The sequence below is a fragment of the Vidua macroura genome, chromosome 3, assembly GCF_024509145.1.
Source record: "Vidua macroura isolate BioBank_ID:100142 chromosome 3, ASM2450914v1, whole genome shotgun sequence".
Lineage (NCBI taxonomy): Eukaryota > Metazoa > Chordata > Aves > Passeriformes > Viduidae > Vidua > Vidua macroura.
In genome coordinates, this window is record NC_071573.1 from 92,562,343 (window position 1) to 92,588,713 (window position 26,371).

The window sequence follows — 26,371 nt, forward strand, 5'->3', positions numbered from 1 at the left end:
AGCATCTGCTTTACAAAATATAAGACACATTGAAATAAGATAAATTTTGTGTGTGCTTTCCTTGAAGTTGGGTGTGACAGTACTTGCAGAAGCAAACAGATAAAACTGAACACGGTATAATATATTTTAAAACCTTAATGCATAAAACATTAGAATTCTAGAATGCAGTACTTTCTGCATCACCTGTAATATAGTAGCTGTTGTCCTGAACTAAAATGTACTTGACATTGGCAGAACAGGTTGCTCTCAGACTCTAATAAGGTCATGACTGGATGTGGTTCTACAGAGACACCAGTTCTATAATGCCTAATAGTTATATATACTATCTAAAGTTCTGTGCAACCTGCATTTCAGGGCCACATCTGAAAAAGGTTTTATAATATTCTTCTCAGTTGAAAAAGTATGTTTCTAAAATTTGGTAAAATAAGTAGGATGCGTGAGAGATAGCACTGAGCTAAGAGTCTGCTTTGTTAATATAAAAAATTACAATAATGGGCAGAAGAAATCCTCAGTCTGTGACTTATGGTCTTTTGAGAGGATTCTTGACCTTTTTTAGAAGAGCCTAGGAGGTTTTATAGTCTGCCCTGCTTTTGGGGTAGACTTATTTCAGCTTTCTACTTGCTTCTTCAGCAGTGTCTTGCAACATCCTACTTGTTTACTTGGGAAAGATGATGGGAAGATATTTGTGCTTAAGTTCTTTTTAAATGTATCATAATTTTGGGGGGGGAAATGTAAACACATCAGTGAACATTTTTTTTTGCAAACATTTCCTTAATTTTTTTTTTCTCTGCTAAAACATTAAAATGACAAGTACATTTGCACAGCCCTTCTCAAAATCATTTCAGCAATCATTCCTCAGAAAAGGAAGCTAGGCTTATAAGGGGGAGAGGGAGGAGGGAATGCAATTCATAGCTATAAAATTGATATTCTTTATATGCTGACTTATTATGACTCCAGTCTGCATTACATGGTATTTTTGTGGGCAAGATACTACTCTATTAGTCCTGCATAATGCCAAATGTAATAACACTCAGAATTACCTAATGGAAAGGCTCCTTACCAAACTGTGCTTTAGAAGTGGTTACATTACACGTAAAGAATTGTAAAGGAGAGAGATAGATGAGAAAGAGAATGTGACATTTGCTTTTACTTTCCAAGATAAACTGATTAGGTGACTCCTGATATGTTGTCTGAATAACAAAAAGTCTGAGCTGGGCTACAGTGCAGGTAAATAGAAATAATTTCACATCACAGAGGCTGTGGAAAAAAAGAAGTTGAAATACATCTTCCCCAAATTTTCCTTACATTCAATAGCTGCAGACATGACTGTTGCCTTGAAGATCTAAAACTAGATTATGATCACACTTTAAGGCACATATGACAATGTCTTATGCAATGTCTTAGTAAGTCCTCAGAAAAACGATGTAATAGTAGTCATGTCATTTCTCTGGTCTGCTGTAAAGATAAGTTGTTCAACTGAATTCTTTGCGAGTAGATTGAAGGTTTATGCCAGGTATAATTTTCAGTGTTAGATGATTTAGCTGGTTGCTGTACTTTAATTTTAATAGAGGCCGTATGGTTCATCTTTAATGTCTGAACTGGGTGTGACAAATTCAGTGGGGAATGCTTGAGAAAAGTGAAGATCAAATACCCTGTTAAATAATACAATAGGAAGAAACAGCTGCAGCTAAGAAGTGCCTTACCCATTGGCAGTTCTAGGTGGAACAGCAATTGTGATTTAGGTGATTTTTAGCTAGGAAAAAACTCTAGTTTGTTTCTTTAATACTTCACAGACCGTGGAGCTCAGTGTTTCTTTTGAGTTTACTGATCACATTGAGTAAGCTTTTATTCCTTATCGGTATTCCAACTTCTGAATAGCTTTAAAAGGGATCCTTGCAAAATTTACAATGTTGACTCAGTAGACTTGCCCTGAAGGACCAACCAGTCTTTCATTTCTCCTTCTAAGTGTTGGTGTTACATGAAAAATGAAGGTCTGCTTATATTGAGGAACTCTCTGTCTGTATGCTGCCCTGAACATTTTCAAATAAATGCAAAACAGCAATGCTGTCACCATGTTTTCTTTCACCAGCCTACAATTTCAAGTTCTTAGACTTGATAGGCACAAGGAAGAAACCCTGGCAAACTCTATTTTATGAAGTAAAAAGCCTGGATTTTCTTCTTGTTCTTACTGCAAGTTACTAAGAGAATGCCTGCCAAACTAATTTGAAAATCTTTTGCAGTTTTGTGCAAGGGAAAGTTTTTCTGCATTGTTTCAGACAGAAAAATCTGCAGTAGTAAGGCTATCTGTTAAATTGCAGAATTCAGAAATACTTTCTGGGCTTGAAACCAAAGGCTTTTGCTATTTAGTGTTGAAATGTATGGCAGAATCACCTTACACACTCAACTTGGAACTGTTTATTTGGGCCAAATCCTTTCTCTGAACAACTCTGAAACCAGAGTTAAGGTTGTATATACAGCACTCACATTCAATTATTTTGATGTAGCCTAAGATTATTTACATTTCAGAGCAAGCAAATGCTAGCAGGTTTTAAATCTACATGAAGTACCCTGGTGAAAAATGGTTTTGTACCTCTGAAACACTGATGAATTCTCCACAGCATTCCTCCGAGCTAGTGCATTGTGCCTTTTGCTACAGAGGAACAAAGGTACCAAAATATCTGAAGTGTATTCCACATCTGAAGTAAATCTGCCACACAACTATTTCACCTGCTAATGATGAAGATAAGCTAGCAACAAATTAGGAGTCTGTGGATGCACTCTTAGTATTGACTTTTGCCATGAGTCTCCAGTAGAAGAAAGAAAATATCCAAGGTCCTCTGATTTCTGTTTTCATATCTAATTCTAGAATTTCTCTTCTCTCCTTTATCACATCTTTTCTATGTGGAAGTATATCTTTTCCTCTGTCCTTTCTGCAACAGTTTTGATAGTGAGATTGCCCTGTGAGTCCGAATGTGCTTTTAATCAGGTGCAATATTATTTTTATCCTCCTCTTAAAAGTTGACTCTGTATGAATTCTGGCTACATTCTTCCAGAATTCTTCAGCTGCTTCTAGAACATGTTGACCTATTTATAAACTAATAAAACTCAAAAAGAAAAATGCTTAACACATCATGAAATGACTCAAACTGTCCTTTTACTTTTCTCAGTTATGCATATAATTGTTCCCTTTTGAGCATAAAATTTTTGCATGTTGGTCTTTCAGATGGCTATAGATTTGAAGGATTCAGAGATCAGAAAATCAAACTGATCCAATCCAAGGTGTTAGCAGAATAAATATGGTTTAACACCATGTGAGCCTCTCAGGATTCCTTCTTATAAACATACATAGAAAAGAATTTGGATCCTTCTTTTAATAATTTTACTAACTGAGATCTCAGATCCAGCAAATCTGTAAATGAAAATCTAATTCAATAACAATAATCTGAAGTATATTCTAAGTTTGAGGAACCTTTGTGAAATTCCACACTGGGATATCCAGTTGGTAGACCAGTTTCTAGGATATATGAAAAATAATATTTAATTATGGAAAACTGTTTTAATGGATTTTTTTCTTTCCCCTTTTTTGTTTTAAACCAAATACTCACAAAAGAAATAAAGGGAAAACTACACTTCAGCCTTTAATACATATGGCGACTGAACCTGAGATTTTCATGGTGTCAGAAAAGAAATTTGAATTTTGCTGGAAAGGCTGGACTCTGCCTCAGACTTATGCTCTAATCTAGACATATAAATGATGGGAAAAAATTTTGGTCCAATAGTGTTGTGCTACTCTGCAAAGTTAATGTGGGCTAAGGAAACATGCTTCTTATTTGTAACCTGGGGTTATTAGTCTCATTGATATTAATACACCAGTCACAATCAGGCTAACAGTCATAGTCAAAATTATCTATTTATTGCCTAAAGAGCCTGATTAATAATAGAAAGTTTTTTCTTTCCAAGAAAAGCAAAGGGTTCAGCTATCCATGAGATGCTATCTTGTATCGGTAGCTATTATAAACTAAATGCTTCTTTTCAAAACTCAGTAACTTTACTGTTTTCTCACTCACTATATATAAGTATATAAAAATAGCCCAAAGTACATCCTATTATTTAGTGGTGTTTTAAATCCCAGGTTCTTCACCAGGAGGTTTATGATGTTGATAATGGAGGTTTTTTCATCTGTTCTTGTTTTTTTTTTTTTTTTTTGTCCATGGGTTTTTTGTGGATTTTTATGGTGTTATTGCCCTACGGTTCTTTGGGTTTATCCCCAAAATTTTTTTTTTCCTTCCAAGGTGCATTTGTAGTAATCAGTAACTGATGCTTAATTATGTGATTAAACCCACTTGGTGCCTCGAATAAATCTGTTCCTGTACCTTCAAGGTCTCTGCTATCAGCCTATACTTATGTGTCAGTGCACAACTTTATCATTCCAAGGCCACAAATAGTTCTGCACAGAAAAACTACTACTGCTTATTGTTAATTAGGAATGTATCACATTTATAATGTTTGTAGTCATTATACCACATGATTACACTAAAGCTAAAAGCAAATTAGGCAGTAGTCACAGATAATTCTTTTACACATATATGTCTTAAAGCTAAAGCAAGCTAAAAAAAGAGAAACTGAGATAATATGAAGTGTCCTGAAACCTCTGTTAATGCAAATATTTTTGCCTGTTACAAGTAATGGCAATACCATATTTTTTGGGCTGCAGTATCACAGAATCACAGAATACACCAAGTTGCAGGGAACCCACATTGAGTCCATCTTAGCCCTGCACAAGACAGCCCCAAGAGTCACACCATGTTCCCAAGAGCATTCTCAAAACACTTCTTGAACTCTGTGAGGCTTGGTGCTGTGACCACTGCCCTGGGGAGCTGTTCCAGTGCACGACCATCCTCTGGGTGAAGAACCTTTTTCTGATCCAACCTACACCTCCCTTGGGACAATTTCAGACCATTCCCTCAGGTCCTGTCACTGGTCACCACAGAGCAAAGATCAGGGTCTGCCCCTCCTCTTCCCCTCACAAGAAGCTGTAACTGCAGTGAGGTCTCCCCTCAGTCTCCTCCAGGCTGAACAGACCAAGTGACCTCAGCTGCTCCTCATACAGCTTCCCCTCAGGGCCGTTCACCATCTTTATTATCCTCCTTTGGACACTCTTTAATAGTTTAAAGTAATTTTTTTATTTCTGTGCTCAAAACTGCCCCCAAGACTCAAGGTGAGGCCACCCCAGTGCAGAGCAGAGTGGGACAATCCTCTCCCTTGATTGGCTGGCCATGCTGTGCCTGATGCTCCTCAGGACAGGGTGACTTTCAATCTGCCAGGATCCTCAGGTCACTGTCTGTGGCACTGCTTTCTAGAATCTCATTCCCTAGTCTAATTTTTTTTTTTTTTTTTTGGAGTCTCTCCAGGGCCTCCCTTCCTTTGAAGGAGGCAACAGCTCCTCCCAGTTCTCATTCATCTGCCAACTTTCTCAGTATCCCTTCCAGTCCTGCCTCCAGGTCATTTCCAAAGATGTGAAACAGCACAAGGCCTAAGATGGAGCCCTGTGGAACCCCACTAGTGACAGGTCACCAGTCTGATGTCACCCCAGTTACTGTCACCCTTTGTGCCTGACCCACGAGCCAGTCGCTCACCCATCACATGATGTGTTTATGCAGCTGAGTGCGGGACATTTTGTCTGGAAGGATACTAAGAGAGTATCAAGAGCTCTGCTGAAATCCAAAAAGATCTTATCAAGTGGCTTGCCTTGATCCACAAGGTGGGTTACCTTGTCATAAAAAGAAACCAGGTTTGATAAGCAGGACTTTCCTCTCATGAAGCCGTGCTGGCTGTGACCAGTGACTGTGTTGTCTTTCAGGTGTTTTTCATTTCCCCCTAGAATAACATTCTTCATAACTTTACCAGGCACTGAAGTGAGAGTGACACGCCTGTATTTGCCAGAGTCCTTCTTCTTACCTCTCTTGAAAATCACAACACTGTTTGCCAGCTTCCAGGCAGATGGGACCTCTGTGCATTTCCAAGACTGCTCAAAAATCATTGAGAGAGGTTTTGCAATTACATCAGCCAGCTCTTTGGGGAGTCTTGGATGAATCCCATAGAGCTGTAAGGAACCAGCTGGACCAACAGGTCCCGCACAGTTTCAGAGTTGATTGACTGGGAGTTGGTCATTCTTGTAGACATGGTTCTCCAGTTCAGGGCACTGAGACCCACTTGGTGCATCATCCATGTTGAAGCAGAGGCAAAGAATGCATTAAGCATGTCTGCCTTGTCCATGTCCCTGTTTGTGAGGTGACTGTATTCATCCTGTAACGGGCCCATGTTATTTGTACATTGATTTTGCTGTTAATATATTTGAAAAGATTATTTTTATTTTCCTGCACATTTTTGGCCATCTTCAACTCTAGTCTGAGCTTTGGCTGCACAGATTTAATTTACACAAATTACGGTGGCAAGCAGCATCTTGTAGCAGCATCCGTAGTCTATCTGATAACTTGTTGTTAGGTAATATATTTAAGGATAGACAAAAATTATTTTAAAATAAGGCATCATGCTACTTTTGTGCAATATTTTATTCATTTTGTACATACAGATCACATTCTTGAAATTTGTAATTCAGCCATTGTGTTTTACACCAAACTGAAACTTGAAAGTAGTAGTTTCCAAATCAGGATGAAAACTATTATTATTTATTGATTATACACTTTAGTTCATGTTTATTGTCAACTTTTAAGTAATACAGATACAAATTTTGGATTCAGAAGCAATAAGAATATTCCTATAAAAATGTATATGTATAAAAATTATTTTAGTATGGAATGGGACTTGTACTTTGGCTATTTTTATATATCCATATATATATATATATATAGCATGTGATAAACCAGTAAATTTACTGAGTTTTAAAAAGCAACACTTACAGTTTATAATAGCTGGTGAGGGAAGACAGAGTCTCATGCACTACTGAATCTTCTGCTCCCTTTCTTGCAATAAAAAGCTTTTACTGAGTTATCAGAACATCGGCTTTATTTAGTAAAATTGTTCACATGCTACTTTGATTAGGTAATAATTTAAAGGTACATTAATTCCTTTAGAATTCATTTCAAAAGAAATGTGTGCTTAACAATATTTTAATGAAATAATTACAAAAGATTAAATATACAAACCAGAATGATGTGAGTATGCATTTAGGTGAGTAGGTGTTGTCAGAAGAATCAATAGAATTTATTCAATTCAAGAATCAATAGAATAGAATTGTTCTCTATTAAATGAGATCTTCAGTAGATCAGAATTTTGAAATATTTTATATTTTTTGCACATCACCAACAGCCCACATGACACCCACTTGGCACTCCGCCTTGTACCAACACACACAGAAGGTGAACTGATACAAGCAGAAAAGACGCTTCTGTGAGTTTTGTGCTAGTAGGGACTGCAGAGCTATGCCCTATGTGTAAAGATAATCCAATGTGAAATTACACTATTTTTTCAAGAAAAGTGTTACCCACATAACAATTATATCAAATACATTGCTAAAAATTACCACAAATTCAAAAGGAGATTGAATTATGGTTGCTATGGAAACTGTAACATGCAGCTTCCTGACTTGATGCGTGCAAAATTTCAGCATTAATATCACACTGATACATATTTTCACTTTTTTCTTTACTTGAATATGTGAAGATGGAGGTTGTGTAAAATAATATATCCATTCAAGTTATATAGCTCTGTCATGCCATCTAGTATTTTTTGTTAGCTGCAGAGTATGTGTAGAGGTTTACAGTTGCTTTACCATATTTATGCTGCAGTGAAAAATTAAATGTTCTAAGCATATGTTTCTTAAAACAGAAGGAAGATGATCTACCCACATAGGCTATTTTATAGAAGGGTCAGTGGATAATCATGGATATACAGAAAAGTACCATACGTGGAAAACAAAGATCTTGGAATAAGCCCTGTAGAAAGGGTGAAATTTATTTCCACAAAAGGTTATAATCTTCAAGTTCATTTGGTTATCAAGTCTTGGCACTGGGGTTTATGTGCAGCCACTGTAAATTGTGTACTCTTCCCCAGGTAGACAGCTATGGCATGTGAGGTGTGAAAACTGTGTCGTATAAAATCTTCATGGTGAGAACCAGTGTGCTGAGAAGCAGGTCATTTCCCCATGCAGAAGAGCACAGTAGCATAGCTGTGAGGTGATAGTGTTGGAGCAGCTCCAGCACCAGACACCATTTAGACCTACATGCAGTGAGCCCAGGTAATTTCCACTTTGTCAGCTCCAGCCCTGAGCTTTGTGCTATTATCACTAAGGTCCTTACTAGTACCTTATGTAGAAAATGTAAAGCTTCTTCAGATTGTCTGTGTTGCATTGCACTAACAGGACTGTCTAACATGTCCTGGAGTACTAATGAATTCAAAGCTAATAAAATACTTAGGAAAAATGATACAATTTGAGATTCAATGTAGTTACTGTTTTTCAGGATCTCCAGGACTTCAGGCTTGTTGCTGGGACAACAGAATACTTTTTAGTGACAAAAAAAAAAAAAAAAAAAAAAAAAAAAAAAAAAAAAAAAAAAAAGTACATCTTGAGAGAATGGCTGAAAATATGAGTGGAGTAGAATGGGGAACCACAAAATTACATTTCTTATTTGAGTCTATATGGAAGCACAGTACTGGAGCTCCCAAGACAGAGGTTGATAAATGTTTCAAACCTGGACTAGGGTTGATTGAACGAGGAGTTTCCAATTGTGCTGTCTTGGTAGTAATGTTTTTGTATGATATAGTATAGACAGAGGTCTCCATCATTTTTAATCACTCTGTATGACCTTGATGAGAGCAATGTTACACAACAGTGCTTTAAAAAAGTGTGTCTGGTTATTGTCTGTAGAGTGGGGTTTAATAGATCTGGCTTTACTTCTTCACTTTACTCCTTCATTAACATTTGCCTGTCCAAGGAAGTCTCAGTGTTAGTCACCTCTGTAAGTAGAAGCTGGCATATAAAAGCTGCTTTAATAACTGTCAAGGTTACTAAAAAGTAGCTTCTGAATGTTCAGTCTGTAATAGGAGAACATGAAAGCTACATAGAGAAACCTCATTTTTTTTTACTTTTGTGACAGGTCATTACATCAGCATATAGATTTTCTTTTCTTAGAGAAAACATGTAAAGTAATGACCTTGTTTAATAAAAAATGAAACAATGTTAGGACAATATTTTTGGAAATGTTCAGAGATCTTAGGTTTGGCTTATTGTTGGTGATATTTTGAAAATTATTTTATTCTTGTCTATATTATCATATATAGTTGCATTTATGCAACATTTGGCATTTCTTTATAGTTCTTATTTTTTTGAAGTAAGTTCAGGACAATTGTATTTTGTAAGGGTTTTTTTTTTTTTTTTTTTTTTTTTTTTTTTTTTTTTTTTTTTTTGCCTGGGCCTCAATATAGTGTCTTTTATGAAGCATATCTAAAATCTAGCATTTAATCTGACCTACAATAATTTCTCGTTCCTACTAGGTTATAAATGGATATTGCAAAGTATGAAATTCAGAATAATACAGATATATTTTAATATTAGTTGTACACGCTTGATTGATATTTATAATTTTATTGCTAATTTGTTTAGAATACTAGGGTCATTGTTTTGCCAAAAAAAAATAAAAGGACATTTAGTCTGATAAAACTGTTGGTAAGGGAAGAAAAGAGTTATTTATAAGATGGCTTTACATTAATTCTTGTGTATGTTCAGCTTTTTTTTTGAGGAGTCAGTCATCAACCAGTTAAGTGCAGTAATGGCATAAGTCATCATCTCATTCCTAAAATATTGTAGAGTTTAAAGTAAACAGTTTGCAAATAAGTTTCAGGCTATTAATTGTTCAATTGTTTCTTTAATATTTTTAGTAAGCAACTTTTGTATTAGTAAGGTATGTATGTCAGTAAATGATGGTCAAGGGCATGATTTGATCCTGATTTTCAGTGGATGACTGCATTTATAGTCAGAAGGTGGTGGTGTCCCCTGTAACTCCTGCTAATTCTAATTTATCTCTTGGCTCCTGAGAGCAGTGAAATTACTGTGATACAGGCTTAGGTACCAAATAAATATATCTAATTACACATACTTCCAAAGCTAAATCTCACCTTTTTTTTTTTTTTTTTTAAGTATTTGTCAAAAATCATTAAAGTCATCAGCAACAAAGTTTTCTCTCAAATCTGTATGAAATGTGAACAAAATTTGTATGTAAGCAAAATATTTCAAATATTTTTCTTTGCCCTGCAGTGGGAGGCAGGAAAGATGCTGTTGTTCAATCACAGCTACTAAATAGAAGCATCATCTCTTTTCCATCAGGTGTGAAATTATTGTGGGTCCCTTTCAGCTGTCCTCTCGTCTCCAAAATTAATGAAATGAAAACATCATTAAATGAAGGGATGTTTATAGAAAACTAACTTAATAGAAATGCTTAAAATTAAAGATTTATTAATTTATTTTTCAAAGTTTTAATAAGACATTAAAGTATATAAAATATCATGTGTGCACTGTGTCAGAGGAGTTTAATCAGGTAGTAACCCTAAATCACTGCAACATCACTGAATCTCATCTGTACTATTTGCAGGCACCATCAGATGCTCAGTGATTGCTAAGAAGTTGAGACAAAGCATAAAGTCTTTATGGAAGTTCTATGCCTTATTCATCTCCTCCTTTGTCTTACAAAATACTTTCCCTCCTCCCTAGAATCTGTGTTAATTTGCCTGATTATTTGTAGCAGTGACTGTAAAACCCTTGTGCATCTATTTGCTTCCTCTGGCTGCCTTGTCTTTTCAGAGGAAGATTAAGGTTGTGTTACAGTTTTCAAAAATGCAAAAATAATTTGTAGTTAAGTACTGTGTAGTTGCTATCTTCAAAGAATTATTCTGAGTGGCAAGGAGAAAGGTGCTCCCGCACCTAATTGCCGTAACTCTTGTTCCCCACAGGCTAGATGAAGTAGTTCTGATTTTGTGCCGTATTGGTACAAGAGGATTGACTAAAACGCCATTGAGGAATTCTGTCATAGCTTGAATCACAGCAACACAAAGCCATCATGTTGACTTTCTGATTGTCTCCTGTGTGCTCTTACGTATAGGTTATGCAAGGAGGAATTAAATGACATGGCAGAATGCATTTCCTGCTGTGTAGTAGCTCTACTGATTCTGCTAAGACTCTCATGAGAAACAGTGCCAACTTCTGAGGCCTCATTTGTACCCTGCAGTTTGAGATATGTGTTTTTGAAAAAGGAGAGGTTGGAGAAACATCAAGTTCCTTTTTAAACTGATTTCACGAAAGCTCAATTAAATGGTGATTTGATCTTATGCAGCACAAATATTATTTGCCTGGCAGAAGTAGCAGTGAGACTTCACATTGAGTAGCGCTTTCCTGTAGATGTCTGGACGTTTCATAGCCATATGTACTGTGAAAGACTTGAGTTTTTACTTGCATCCTTATATAACTATTTAACTGAGAACTGGAGCTTTAGACTTAAAGTAGTCTAAAGGTCTGTCTTTAAGTCTTGAAATTACTATCCAACTCCTGTTGGATTTAGTATTAAACTTGTAATAGGGTACAGGTACTATGCCACTTAAAGAAGCACAGATAGGTTTTATCCTTTTAGATCCAGTGGTAGAGGTTTGTTTGAAGTGCCTATTCAAGTCAAAGCATGATTTTTACTCTTGCTATGAAGAATGCAGGTCTCTTGAAAATTAATCCTTCAATTCATTGTTTAGAAAATGAAATGGCCACTGTGTATCAGAATATTGGGAAGATTACTGTGAACTAACTGCTGGCATGTTCAGGACATGCAGGCACACCCTCAAAGTTTAAAGAAAAGCAAGCTGATTATACCAGTTTCCTATGCCTCTTTTTCAGCTTTTCTTAACTTAAATTTCAGTCCTCATACAGCTCTCATGCTGATATCATAAACTGAGCAGTTTGGTATGACATAATTCCAGCCTCTTTGAATTAGAGGTGGCAGTTAGATTACTGTTATTGATAGTGCCTGCAGGCAGAGAACCATTAGGGTGTCTTAAACTTAGCAACCTTGTATGACATAATACTAATATTTTAAATTTAGTTGTTACAGTTAGGTTGCATCTCAGGGGTTCCTACTCTAGTACCTAGTTGTATGAGAGGATAGGATGCAAGTTTTCTAAGAACTTCTAAACCTTGTACTTCTTAAAACATTTGATTGATATTTTCCAGTAGCATATATGGCAGAAATATTTTCCATTTGCTGTTTTTAAGTAGAAGATGGCAAGTAATATGAGAGCATCTTTTCAGCTGCTTTCATAACTTTCAGTATAATTTAGAATGTATGATTGATAACTGGATAAACTAGGGCTCAAACCAGATAGAAGAAACTAATGTTTTTTTAAAAAAGTGTAGCTAAAACTTTTGACAAGGATCAGTGCACAGATGATTGTGACTGTTTTCTTACAGCTTTCTCCACATTTTGGCACTTAATGTATATAAAGAAACTTTAATAGGAGGCTAAATCATAAATACATGGGATAAAAATTTTAATTTGCTTACTAATTTTTCATTTTAAGGTTCTGACTGGGAAGACTTTTAACATATGCTTGCACAGTGGTCAGAGTGTAAGGAAGTTTAGCAAATTTCTGTTTACCATTGATATTCTGCTTGTCATGGGAGCAGTGAGTCAGGACTATTGGCATGGATATGAAAGCTCATTCACCAAAGGATATGCTTTTGAAGTATTAGCTAGCTAAAAATGCAGAGAGGAATTGGCAGAATTCTTCAAAGGAACACAAATAAAAATGCAGAGAGGAATTTGGCAGAATTCTTCAAAGGAATACCTTTTTTTTTTATTATTTAACTTTTTTCCAAAGAACATCAACAATTCCTTGGACTCTTTGAATTATAAAAAATTTTAAATTTCTCCACAGCAAGTCCAGCATTGGTTCTCAGTATCTGAAAATGCCACTGTTTGCTGTGGTGTAGGCTTTAATTCAGCTTGTAGGTGCTTAAATCTTCCCTGATGATTTGAACAGCAGATTTGGAAACACATTTCTCTGAGAATTTTTAGAGTGTGTAGATTATAGATAGTGGCATACCTAGCTAAAGAGATAAAGAAATCATATATCATACTGAAGTACATTCCTGGTGCTCTTTGAGAGCAACCAGGATGCTTTGTGACTGAATTTAATACTGAGAGCAACCAGGATGCTTTGTGACTGTTTAGTATTGGGACTCACTTGTATAAAGAGACAAGGAACAACACTACAGTAAGTTAAGCCAGACAATGTATCATCAAAATCAACTTGTTTAAACAATTATGTTGTAAAAATGGGAATCCAGCAAGTAGGGCACATAGAATTTGATTTTCTAAGGAAAAAAGCTTGAAAGTCACAGTTCAGTCAAATGACATACAAAGATCCAGTTGCAGCTAGCTCTGTAGAAGGATGCAGAACCAACCAACCAGAAAACCAGCAGGTGTCAAAACTCATAAGTAAACCACATAGTGAACAGCATTAGAGATATTAACCAGTCTAGTGGCAGTGGTCACAAGGCAAACCATTTAAAGTAACCATGAGAAATTCAGTGTTGCTTTTCAGTCACTCTTCTGGAAATGCTGAGTAGCCAGAATTAAAGAAATTACATAGGAAGGAACAATACAATGCTGACTTTAAAGATCTTCTTTGCGTATTTTTCTTCATTAGCAAGAAACAAAAATTAGGGAAATAAAATGTCCCTTACTGTGTTTTTCACCTGCTACCTATTGATGTTGCTTTCCTGCTGTCTTCTCCATCTGCTTTAAATTAATTTCTGAAATGTGCCCTCCTTAAAATAAATTCTTATTAATCTCATAAGGAAAAAAATAGAAATAGCAAACACAAAGACTTTTAGTTGAATTGTAAACAATTAGAACACAGTGGGGACAGGAGCAAGGGAAGAAAAACACAACACCAGTTATGAATCATCTAAAAAGGCAATAAAATCTGTCAGATCCTGGGATTTATATAAAATTATTCATTTGCGTTTTCCAGGAGAAGCTGATATTTTAATTAACAAAACTTAGTGGTGGCATTAGGATTTTACTTGGTATAACTGAAATGCTGTCTTAAGATACTAAATAGTAGTGAAAAAATGTAAAAGTATATTAGTCATGAAGACATAAGAAACAGCCTAATTCAGCAATACCCTCCCTTTTGTTCACCCACTTTGCATTTCACCTGTTTGGTTTCCGTAGGAACATGGGATCTGTCCATGTCTGCTAATAGAATTCTCATCTCTAACTCTTCATACTGTTTATACATACAAATTCCTTTAGCAGACAGGTAATTTTCTTCCTATTTTGAACTTATTGAGCCTTACTATATATATTTTTAATCCAATTCCTCACTTTTTTTGCTAAGGAATCTTTTCTGCTCAGATTTGTTTCAGTGACCGGACATCATGCATTTCTTCTCTATGACTTTCAGTCATAATGGCTTATTGCGGCAGATATACTGTGTTTCTGTGGTTATATAGGTTTCTTTTATTAAAAAAAAAATCCTAAAAAGTTACTGAAATGAGTGTAGTTTTAGAGGGTCAGTATTGCATCTAAGTTGAGAGCTTATCAGACACTTAACCGTTTTGGTCCTGCTTTTGTAGCAGTACAGTGCAGCTAAAGTGGAATTGAATATAAAAAGGACAGTTGTAATTGAAGCATAGATTGCATACACTATGAAATTTTTCTTTTAAGAACTGCAACCTTTGCTGCTGTAATATGTCGTAGTAGTAGCATAGCTTTGAAATTAAGCATGATGAAATTTACACACTATGTTAACCTTGCATAAAGGTTCGGAAGGAAAAATTCTCTATGTAAAATGTGTTAATTTTATTTTTAGTGTTCTGACTGAGGCTGCAGAAACAGGCCTTAGCCCAAGTAAGAGGGAGAGCAGGAGGCTTTTGCCAAGCTCCAAATACACCTGCAGGTTGAGCGACTGCTGTGAAGTCTTTTCATTAGCTAATGGGGTGACGTTCAGCAGATCACTCACCTTTGGCTGCCTTATTCACTATCTTTTTAAAAGTGATAGGTTACTCTTTCTCCAACATTTCTTGTCATCTCCACTTGCTCTTTTCTGTAGTGTTGTACATAATTGGCCTACAAAGCCAATCATTGTTTTCTTATATTTGTGTGTAATTAGAGATAAATTAGATATGGCTGTTCTACAGGCTAGAGTAGTGTTCTACTTTCTTTGCAAGCGACTACCAACAAAAGAATTTATAAAGGTCCACTAGATTTGTGGGGAAGAGTCTTCCAGGTTGCAGGAAAATGTTATTTCTTTCCTTGCCTTTCTGTTTCTGCAGAACTGGGAAATAACAAGGAGGCCAAGAATATTTTGACATTCTAACCTTCACTTTTATTAATCATATGAAAACATATTCTTTGATATTCTATGATTTTGGGGGGTAATTGCTGTCAGATAAGAAAGAACACACTGAAAAAATTACAAATGAAAACTCTGGTTTCTCTGCTACATCTACTGTAAATTTAGAAGACTGAAGAAAATGTATCAGTCATCCATGCACCATGCTCCAGAATGCTCTTTGTACATATTCAGTCTTTCAAGAGGGATTTGGGTCTTCTAAAAGTCTACTAACAACACTGTTCTTCAATTTAAGCAGTTGAGTAGACTAAAAGAAGCCACCTATTTTTCAGAAGTTAACAGAAACTCCTACAGAGTAAGAAGTGAATTTGTAAATGCCTTAAGATTTGGTGTTGGCAAATATGAACAAGCATTAGGTTGTGCCCAGATTATGACCTCAAGATGAGATGACCTGTCAGTCTGATGAAATATCTGCTTTGAATGTAAAAGTCATGGTTTGCAACTTTGGCCTGGGAAGTCCATGCTTTGAAACATTGATTCTTACATGACTGCAAGGGAAAAATCAAAATTTTTCCTCTTCTCTGTTTTATCTCATACTACATACTCTAGTAAAACAGAAGACTTGCTGGTCATTGGCTACCTTGATTCATAGGTAGAGCATTATATGTCATGGGGAGCCTAAGTTTGGTCCCTTGAGTGCAGAAGAGAAGGCAATAATCACGTTCATAACTGGCAGCCCAGGAGGTGTTGGCTGTCTCTGCTACAAAGGTACAGTCTTTATTTTTATTCAATTTCTTGCTCTCCACAGGTTTAGGTATTATTTTGTCTCCAGTGTAGCACTCTGAATTTGTTTTTGTTGAACTATATTGTTATCTGCTTTGTGAAGGATATTTTCAAAGAGGAATTTGTTTAAATTTATAAGAGTTTAAAATGCTTTAGTTTTTATGCAAGTAATTCTGAATTATAGACCTGCCTCATTTTCTTTTCAGTCCCTGTACCAAGCATTTCCTTATTTGTAAGAACATATGCTTATAGGAGTAACAATTTTTAATAAAAGATTTAGAGTTTTTAGGGGGTTGAAATTTCTTATGTCTCTCAACACTGTATGATGTTGATTCAGTATTCAAACTGTTAGAGAAAAATGATTCAATATAACTAATAAGTGGATTTTAATGGTTTTTAAAGGGAAGGAAATGATTTAGCTCTTTTTCGTTTAACAATCTAAGGGCATATGTAAGTGACACATGGGAATAAAGTCTGGGCTACATAGTTGCCCTATGTTAAGTTCTAATTCAAGTCCAGTTTAAGCGAGACAGAGCAGAGTCACCAAATCAAATACTACTGAATCTTAAAGGGCAAGATAAATTACATGAAATTTGCACAGTCTGTACAATGAATTGAAAGTATGTTCAGCTAGAATTTTCCTCTCTATGCTTGATGGTACTTGTGTAAGTTGCTGGCAGTCACTGTGTTCTAATCATAATCACCTGTGTAGGAACAGACATCTCCAGAGATGCCTGAGAAAGGTCAGACCAATCATTTTCCAGGCGTGCCTATCTCTGTATTGACTATACAGAGCCTAAGGTTACCTGCTGAAGATTACCTGCTGAAATTAAATGAGTCTCTCACACGAACATTTGAAAACACCTGGTAGTCCATTTGAAATACTCACACACTAAAAAAAAGGAAGTGTATTTTTCATCCAGATTGCTGTTGCTTTGCACTTCCAGCGTTTAATTTACGAAATTCTCAAAATTAGGGCACTTTTCATCTAAGAAGTGCCCCATCATGAAGCTCTGCTTATTATATAATCAACTATGGACCCTCTTTTTGAAACATTAATAATAAAATCAGATAGTAGTGCCAATGTATTTCTAAATAACTATTTAGGATTCTTTCTAAGGTGACAGCAACAGTATTTAGAACAGAAAATTCAGAAAACTTAATGTATTCTTTGATTAATTCTTAGATACATCACTATTCTGGATATACATATTTGTACCTAAGCCTAACAGCATATACTAATACTCTGCCCGATTCAAGAGTATATCAATACATTTATTGATAAATAAATTATTTCCCTTTGTTAAAACATTATCTTGTCACTTGAGTTTTATTCAAACAGAAACATTCATACAACTGTTCATTTTCTGTTGTTTGTAGCCTTACAACACCTCTTTAACAAATAAAGGAGTGCATTATATAGGTTCAAAGGGATGGTACTGGTTTTGATTTTAAATTATAACAGCAAAAGCAAGAAGACTTTGTATTTATTTCTTTTTATTAAAAGAAGTTCATTTTCGAACAATGTACGTACCTGTTTTAATACTTGATACTGTCAAAGTCTTAGTGCTAGATGTTGCACGGGTTTAAATCTTATTTATGGACTAAGACTATGTTTTGACATGAAAGCTGTAAATGCCTGTTAATTGCAATGGTGTGTAAACTACCAAAATTTCATTATACTAACAGAAAAAATATTGATACATCTGAGTAAAGATCCTGAAGATTTTGGCCAATTATGTCAGTACTGTAGATAAAAAAAAAAAATTAACAGAAATGTACTTATGTAGAAATTATCTTAAAAAAATATTTCAAACATTTTTACAGACCTAAAAACTTCAGCCATGGGCTACTTGTGTATTCATTAAAATACAGATCCAACTTTAGACACATTCATATTTATATTCCCATGCACCACCATACAATAAAGAAAATGAAGTATGATATCTTCCGATGGAATCAGATTAGTAATTTCAGGTATGCATGATTTGTCACTGCCAAATATTGGCATAACAAAATACATCTCTAGAACTCTGATACTGCTTGAAAACAATATGAAAGAAAATAAGAAGGTTGGAACTGGATCTCAGTTCCATGTGAAACTGGGAAATTCCTTTCTAGAGGTTGAAATAATCATAAAAAAGTAATAATAAAACTTTAGCTTGAAATTGGCTTGCTAGATCACTTCCAAGTCTCAGCTCTAATCTGATATTCAAGATATGACAATGGGCAGTCATAAAATTTTGATGTATATTTGTTTCTAGTTCATTTCTGAACCTTTTTAGTCTTGTATTACGACAAGTTGAATCTGAAGTCTCTCTTTTGTTTCAAATTTTTACACTGAATCGTTCAGAAAATTGGACCTAAGTGTCTCAGTAACTTTGTGCCTATTGTACTGCTGTATTTAATCATTACTGTGTTGCATGCAGTCATTAGCACGACCAATGCACAAGCTTCACTGTGGACCACATAAGGGATTTCTCCTGTGGATACTATCACTGGATCTTAAGCAACCCTGCAGAGTAGATTTGACTTCATTTTTAAATACTAGTCTAATTATCCCTACGGAGTAAATTGCATGGTATTTAGTTTGACTACTTTGAAAGCCTAAGATCTGAGATTGCTTTGCAGCAATTTAAAATTTGCATTTCCAGGGAGTTATTGAAACCATATGTTTAACCACTAAATTGCTTTTATATCTCAACTTTTCACCTAGATATGAATATCCCTTATGAGTATATTGAGACAAATGGTAATTATTGTTATACAGCAGATAGATGAAATTAATATTAAAACCAGAGAAATAACTCAATTCTAGTCAGTGAATTTTCCAGGTCCATGTAAAAATAACTCATTTGGTGTTACTACAGTAAGGATTTATGACCCCAAATATATACAACAGGACATACAATGTTTGGTAAGATGAAACTAAAGCAATAGTAGAAGATGATTGACCTCCTTTAAAGAGGGAAGCATATAGTGATGTTGGTAATTCTTTTGGCTGTTGAGCAAGTAATCCGTGACATCGAGGATGCAACCATCCCAGCATTTGTTAACATCAGCATTGTTAACATTAACATAGATCTATGCTTGTAAAACAAAGATAAGAAGCATGACCACAGGGAATCTCCTGTCTCATTCGGAGTTTTAAGTGTTGGGAAGTATTTGGGGACTATTACTTACTGACCCTGGAATCAACTAGTAGAAACACAATGGAATTTTTTCTTTTGAAGTACACTATGGATAAATGGCAGCTGTTTTCCTCAAGGCTCTCATTCTTCTAATCTGTCCTTAAGAGGAAATCAATACAGTTTCTCTCAGAGGCTTTCAAGGCTGTCTCCCATGTCAGGTGGAAAGGAAAAAGAAGAAACAACTTGTTTCAAGGACTGAGATGCTGAGAAACTTCAACAGTCTGCAGACCTATCATCTTTCTTATTAGACTTGCTGTTTTCAAAGAAAAAAAAGTCATCCCCTCTCAGAATACTTACCTCATTATTATGACTCACCTTCAAAAAATATTTGCCTTCCCACCTGATCCTGTCACCAAGCTAGATAAATCAACAACTGAAACAATGGCCTCCTGTTTCCTTTAATTTTTAAACCACTCTGAGTGGTATGAATTTTGTTATAGCCAAGACATCAAACAGCAGCCCCTTTATTCCTGTAGAGCAAGGGAAGTTCAAAGGTCTTCAAGCTGTTAATAATAAAGCCCTAAAAATAGAAATCCCAGATGATTTTTAAAAATAAAGACTAAGTGACAGAATTTACAATAATTGAGTAATCCCTTGCAACTCTGAAATAATTTTCTAACTCAACATTTCTGACCTAGTAATGAATAGTAATGTAATTTGCCCTTTAACTCTTCAGGTCAGAATTCTAAGATTGATTTTTTTTAGAAAAGTCTAGTCTCGCAGTCTTGTAACATTAAAATCCTAAACACTTAGTGATGTTTAAGGAAAAATTATTGACATGCAGTGTAAATAAAGGTAATTTATAGGTAAGGTATAAGGTAAGTTATAAGGTTACCTTATAAGTTCTAAGGTAACTTATATGTAGGCTGTGGTTTTCCTCTTCTAAATATAAGCTCTTGTTGCCTTTCTAATGTCCTTCTAAAAAAAAGAAAGTGGAAAGACAAGATAAGAAAGTAGAGGTGTAGAGGGAGAAATGAACTGGAAGCACACAATAGCTAACAAGAGCTATTTTGCAATGTTATGTCTTCTGTGAATTTTTATATGAAATCTCTGGGAGCCTTGAAAAGGAAAAGCTTTTATTGTTAAAGAGTTAATATACTATTCAATAGATATGCCTGTCTTGATTTCCATCTGAAAAAAAAAAATCTCATTACGGCTTCTGAATGCATATTTTGCTTCTTTTTGGATGACCAGCTTTTATCTAAATATGGTGCTGTGAATTTCATTAGAATGGTCATTATTGTAAAGAAGTTAGGCAGTTCAAGGTCCAGTTCTGAGAAAGAACAAGACTAAAACTAGAAAGCAAAATGACACTTCATATTCTGGTTTATCAGACAGCTTAGTCTAGGGGTCTGGGAGGTCTGGACCTTAGTGGGTAAGATTCATAAATGAATGTTCAAGTTTTCAACAGTGAACCATACTGTATCTAAATGAAAGATTCTGTCCTACTTCCAGCATTAAAATGAAGTAGTAAAGTTGTTGGACATGGCTGATAAAACAAAGCAACGGTTCTGAAAGGAATTTTTTGCCCCTGAGACTTATGTTATTTTTACCTCTTAACTATGTTAGATGTTTGAAAATACATTCAGATGTGTAATTGCTTTGTCTTTTCTTCAAGATGGGTTTTTAATTTAAAATTGCTCGTACATAAGGCTAAAAAATTTGGAAGGGAATAATTTTGCTTCCAAACGTTTTTGTCCAAATGTATCTTAAATGTTGATCTTATTCAGAAAAATGTTCCCTGTTTCTGCAGAATAGTGCTTATGTGCATTCCCAGGGCTTTGTGCACCTACAAGGAAGCAGTGATGATACAGGGCTCTTTCTGAGAATGTGTGACCTGGCATGCTTTTGAAAAGGGATTGAAAATCTTTAGCAGATGGGATAGTGCTTCAAAATTTTGATTGTGAAGGAGGATCTATGGAAGGCAATAAAAGCTCTTCATGATACCTTGCTTTATTAAGGACATGCTCTGAATTTTCATTGCCATCAGGTAAACAGGTAGTAGTAACAGAATTAGAACAGAGGCATTAATTCTCCGTGCTTTCAAACCAATCTTGGATTTCACATCAGAATGTGCTTTTCATGAATTCTTGTGTTTTGTGTTGCTTTTGTGGTGTAGTAGAATGCTACTATCTTGCGCTGCTGTTTTGTTACTGACATTTTCTTTGAGAAACCTCTGACTGTGTGTCAGTGAGACCATGAATTAGAAGAAATATCAGGACCAACTTCTACTTAATTGACAAGATGCAAAGGAAATTATGCTGAAATTTTATATTGTCCATTGAATTATCGAAAGTTTGCCAAATATGGCAGCCAAAGGAAGAACTATACATGTTTCTCTCCCATGTTGTAGCTGATAAGGAAAAATTATTTTTATATATGCTTTTTGAACATAAAACTATACAAAAAACAACTGTAGAAAAAAATCATTATCTGAAGGAAAAGAAAAAACACCCAAAAGGCAAAAATCTCAAATTTGTTTTTGAAGTAAAGAAGTATAATGGGAGGACACTGGTGCGTTTCCATTTGCAGTAACATGTCAAGAAAATAGGACTGGAGAAGGGAAACATTAAGATGAAGCAGAACAGGTGTTATGGACAGTAAAATTTATCACCATGGTTCAAAAAAGCATAATAGACAAAAGCATTCCATAAATATTTATTTTATATTGCTATGAGAATCACTTACTGACATGAAATCTCTCTCACTTCTCTGCAGCAATAGAAAAACATTCCCAAAGAGCATGCTAAATTCCAAATTGTTTTTCATCTTTCAGGACAAAATGCATACTTCCCTATGTTTTATGTCCGTAACATCACAGAATGTATGTACTTAAAATGAGTTCAAACTAATGAAAACAAATCTAAAAAACCCAATCTTAATTTTTGCCCCTTACCTAAATAAAAGAAGATTTAAGTTCAGTGTGTACATTTATTGTCTTACATTGTATCTTACAAAAATTTGAAATCCTTCTTGACTGAAAATTTTGACATTTTAAATCTTTCCTTAATTATGGAAGAAAACCAATGCAACATTAATTGACATATGAAAAACAATCGAGAAAATATTTAATATTAAAGATCTAGGATCTTCTGGAAAATTACTTCATGCTTCATTAGAGAAGCACCTGCAGCAAGACTGAACAATTACAACATACTAGCTTGATTCTTCCTATAGTGATTTTGAAAAAAATTTAATTATCTGCTATTTTATGGTCTTTCAGTTACAACAGACCTCTTGATGCAGCGTGGATGTCATTTTGCTGTGTTTGTTGACCTTACAGTGCCTTGTGTAGTTATTCCTGAGGTGACTCCCAGTCTGTCTGTTTTCTTGTGCAAAGTTCTTTGCAAGGCTTTACATTTGCTGTAGTGATAATATCTGGGTACTTTGACTGACTTGTAATGTGTCCTGAACAAATGCATGATTGTAGACAAGAGAAATATCTAATTTCAGTGGAAAACAGAACCCATTAATCCTGTCAGCTACTCAAAAGCAATTTGCTACCCATATAGACTTCTTCAGCAAGTAGGTCAGAACTGTCCAAATTTGGGTCCCCAAAATGTGTTTTCTAAGTAAATGTTTTTAAAAAGTGGGAACATCTACTATTTATTGTTAGTCTTACAAAAAATTCAGTGCGTCTCCATGCATTTCCACAATTGATTTTTGGTCATGTACTTTCAAAATGCTGAAGTTGTCTAGAATATGGGTATTATACATATTTATAGTATACCTGCAGGAGGTATTGATATTCATTGTTACAACTCCATGGGCCACCGTAAAAGCACCTGAACAGAACTATACTAAAATGTTTTCATAATTTGCATAAAATCATGTTTTGATAACCTTTCATAAAATCTAATACACAAAGTTGAGTCATGTGAAAAGTAGTTCTTGTTCTTTTTTTCTGTACTTATTTCTCTGTGTATGACTTTATCCTTTTCAAGGTTGAAAGGGAGTATTCGCTAAACTAAGTGCAGTCTTAGTTTCTGAATTTCAGGCTCCTTTAAAGTCACTACAAGGTAATATTTGAATAAATTTAAGCTCATTTTTTTATTAAAAAAAACCCTCAGTTCCATTGTTTCTGTTTCTCTCCGTTGATAGAAAAAATAAACACAGGGTGATGAGCTTATATGTGAAGATTGATACAGGGGATGTCTAAAGTTAAGTCAGCTGAATTGCCTGAAGTTTCAAAACTTTGCCTTGACCTGCCCTAGCATGAAAGGCTTATGTCAGAGCCTAGAAAAACTCCCTGGTGGTATAGAGACCTTTATGGGTGAGTTTTTCAGGTGATCATGCAAGATGTGTGACTGTGATTGGAATCAGCCTGGGATTGATCAGCCAGGGGCTGGCTTTTTTACACACACAGGAGGAGTGACTTTAGTACTAGATTTTTTGTTTTCTTGTTTTAGGGAAGAGAAATTACTTTGAACACAAGTCAGTATTCCAAAATTGTGCAAATCCAAATGAAACTTTTAATGCCTGCAGCAATTTTTTATTGTCCCTTTCTGCAACTGTGAAAAACAGATCTGTTTTAAAATTACAGAGTGTATTTCATCTTTTTATGGTCTGGGATACAATACAAAGAGGAGTGCTTCTGTGCTTGGATGACATTCATTATTCTTGGGTGAGCAATAGGCACAAAAGGTTTGCTGCCAGAATTTCAAGAGAACATGAGATCATTGATCAGTTCCTAAATCTTGGGCTGCTGTATGAGCATGATGAAAACATGTAGTCTATCGTTTTTTGTCAGTAAGCAAACTAAAGAATTAACTGTCTTAAGGACTTCCATCAGCTGATAATCATAGTTACAGACAGAATATGCTACCCTACTAATAACTGAATCCACTGACAGCACATAACCTGTGTGATATCTTAAATGGTGTTGTCTTGGTGTAAACAAAAATATGCAATTTTAAATATAGTGTAAAGGTGGGTAGTTAGCGTTTTAGCACTGGGAAAAATCAACAGAATTGATTTATCTATTTCATTATTTAGTCAAAGGTATCACTTTGACTGAAATCAGAACATCTTTAAACATTGGAAAGAAAACCTATACTTACCTATTTTCCTAATGTAAAAATCTGAGTATTTTCTGTAAAATGTAATTATGGTCTCTTGTGTTCACAGACAGCAGCTTTTAAAGAACAAAGAAACAATCAAACTTAAGTTCCTGGTCTTTTTCCAGAAGAAAATTTAAATTCTAATGCAATTGGGTTAATACTAAGAGTACTGAAATTATGTGTAATCACTGTAATTTTCACATTGGTTTTATAAGATATTTTTGTAGCTCTAAATCCAAAGGGGAAGAATTTTGAGAATATCCATATTCATCAAGGATCAGATCTTAATGTGTATTTTTGAACACTGCTTTTTTATTGTTTGCTTGAGAGGTGCTAGACTAGGCTCTGAATGCTTTGAATTACTTACAGCTATGTTTTCAGATTTGAACTGCAATTCTTGTAATGTTTGTGATTGCTGTTTTAGTGAAAGTTAGTAAAGAAGAGTGCTACTATTCCAAGTGCTATACAAATAATCGTATCAAAACAAGTGCAGAAGGATTTTGTCACTTCAATGCTGTAGCTTTAAGTCTGTTAAAATTCACATGCATGGCAATGAAAGGTTTTGCATTTTACAGATTAAGAGACATTCTTCTTTGACCTTGCCTTGCTTTCTGCACAGCAAACCTGTGATACTAAAATTCCTCACTTTTTTTTTTTTTTTTTTTCCCCCTCTGGGTTACCTGTAGCTCTGTTTCATAGGCAGCAGGTAATTCACATCAACCACAATCTGTGTAATAGCATCCAATACTATCAACTCTCACTCGCTTTTTGTGTACATACAAATACTGAGCTTTTGGGTTGCACTTCAGTTTATACCAGTCTGTAATGACTGGGAAAGCTCCAGCTCTGCAATATGTCCATAGTGCCTGGAGGAAGTGGGTGTCTTCTTTAGGTGTATGTTTTTCCCTTCGGCCCATCTCCTAAAACTGATCTCCCAGTCAGTGTAGCTGGAAGGGGCAGAGAATGTTTCCCCATTCCTTCTCATTGCTCCTTTCCTGTCAAAACTTGACAAGCTTCTCTCATAAATCACCATTGACTCACTTCCCCTTTCATACCATCAATACCAGAAGTTTCCATTTCCTCTCCTTCCTGCCAGCTTGGGAATAGTCTGATGGGAATCACTGGTGTAAAGCTTCTTTATCTGCCTCCTGACAGAGTCCAGAGGGAAAAAAGGGAGAAAGGGAGAGAATACCTCCCTCTGGCTGTCTTCCAAACACCTGAGACAAGGTGGTGAAGCTGACCTTAGAGATGATGACAGATTTGTCAAGGCTAAGAAAGATTTTATGATCTACAAAGCACAGTGATTGCTGACCAGTAAATGGATTTATGATAGTTTCTGCAAGAAAAGCAAAGGAATTATGTTACTGATATTTACATTAGTGAGCAACAGAAAATTTTTGACTGTTGGTTATTTACAGTATCATAAGACCTAAATGAAATAAAGTAGTATTTTCTTTTAAACCTCATGGTATATGAAAAAGCTGCTTGTTTGTTTGGGGGTTTTGATGGTTTATTTTTTGGAGGAGGGATGGGTGTGTATAGAAGGTTTCTATGGAGTTTTGGGGTTTTTTTTTCCTTTGGGGGGGAAGGGGGGGGGTTGGGAGGGGCACTATGGGGTTTTCTTTTGCTTTGTTTTGTTTTCCCAAAGAGAAAGGGATCTGCTCTGCGACTTTTTGTTTGTATATCTGTTTGCTTTGAAATTTGTGGAGATGATGATCCCCCTCAACTTCATTTACAGACTTCAGGATCTATTAATATATCATAATTGGTATCATATTATACTAGCATTACATACTGTTTGCAGCTTTTGCAACTAGTTCATAGTACGGTGTTTTTTATCAGGCTTCTATTTGCCAAAACACATTGTTGAATACTATCTTCAACTAACAAGTAATAGTATCATCCTTTATGTTAAAGAGCTGTAAAGATGATATTTGTAAGCTTAAGTGATTATATTAAAAAAATAGGTGTCATTTTAAA

General features: G+C 35.2%; 1 protein-coding gene across 1 annotated transcript in view; it reads left to right on the plus strand.

The window, feature by feature from the left end:
* Positions 1–26,371, plus strand: part of CSMD1 (CUB and Sushi multiple domains 1) — a 1,093,428-nt gene that overhangs the window by 70,455 nt on the left and 996,602 nt on the right. The gene's annotated exons all lie outside the window — the stretch shown is intronic.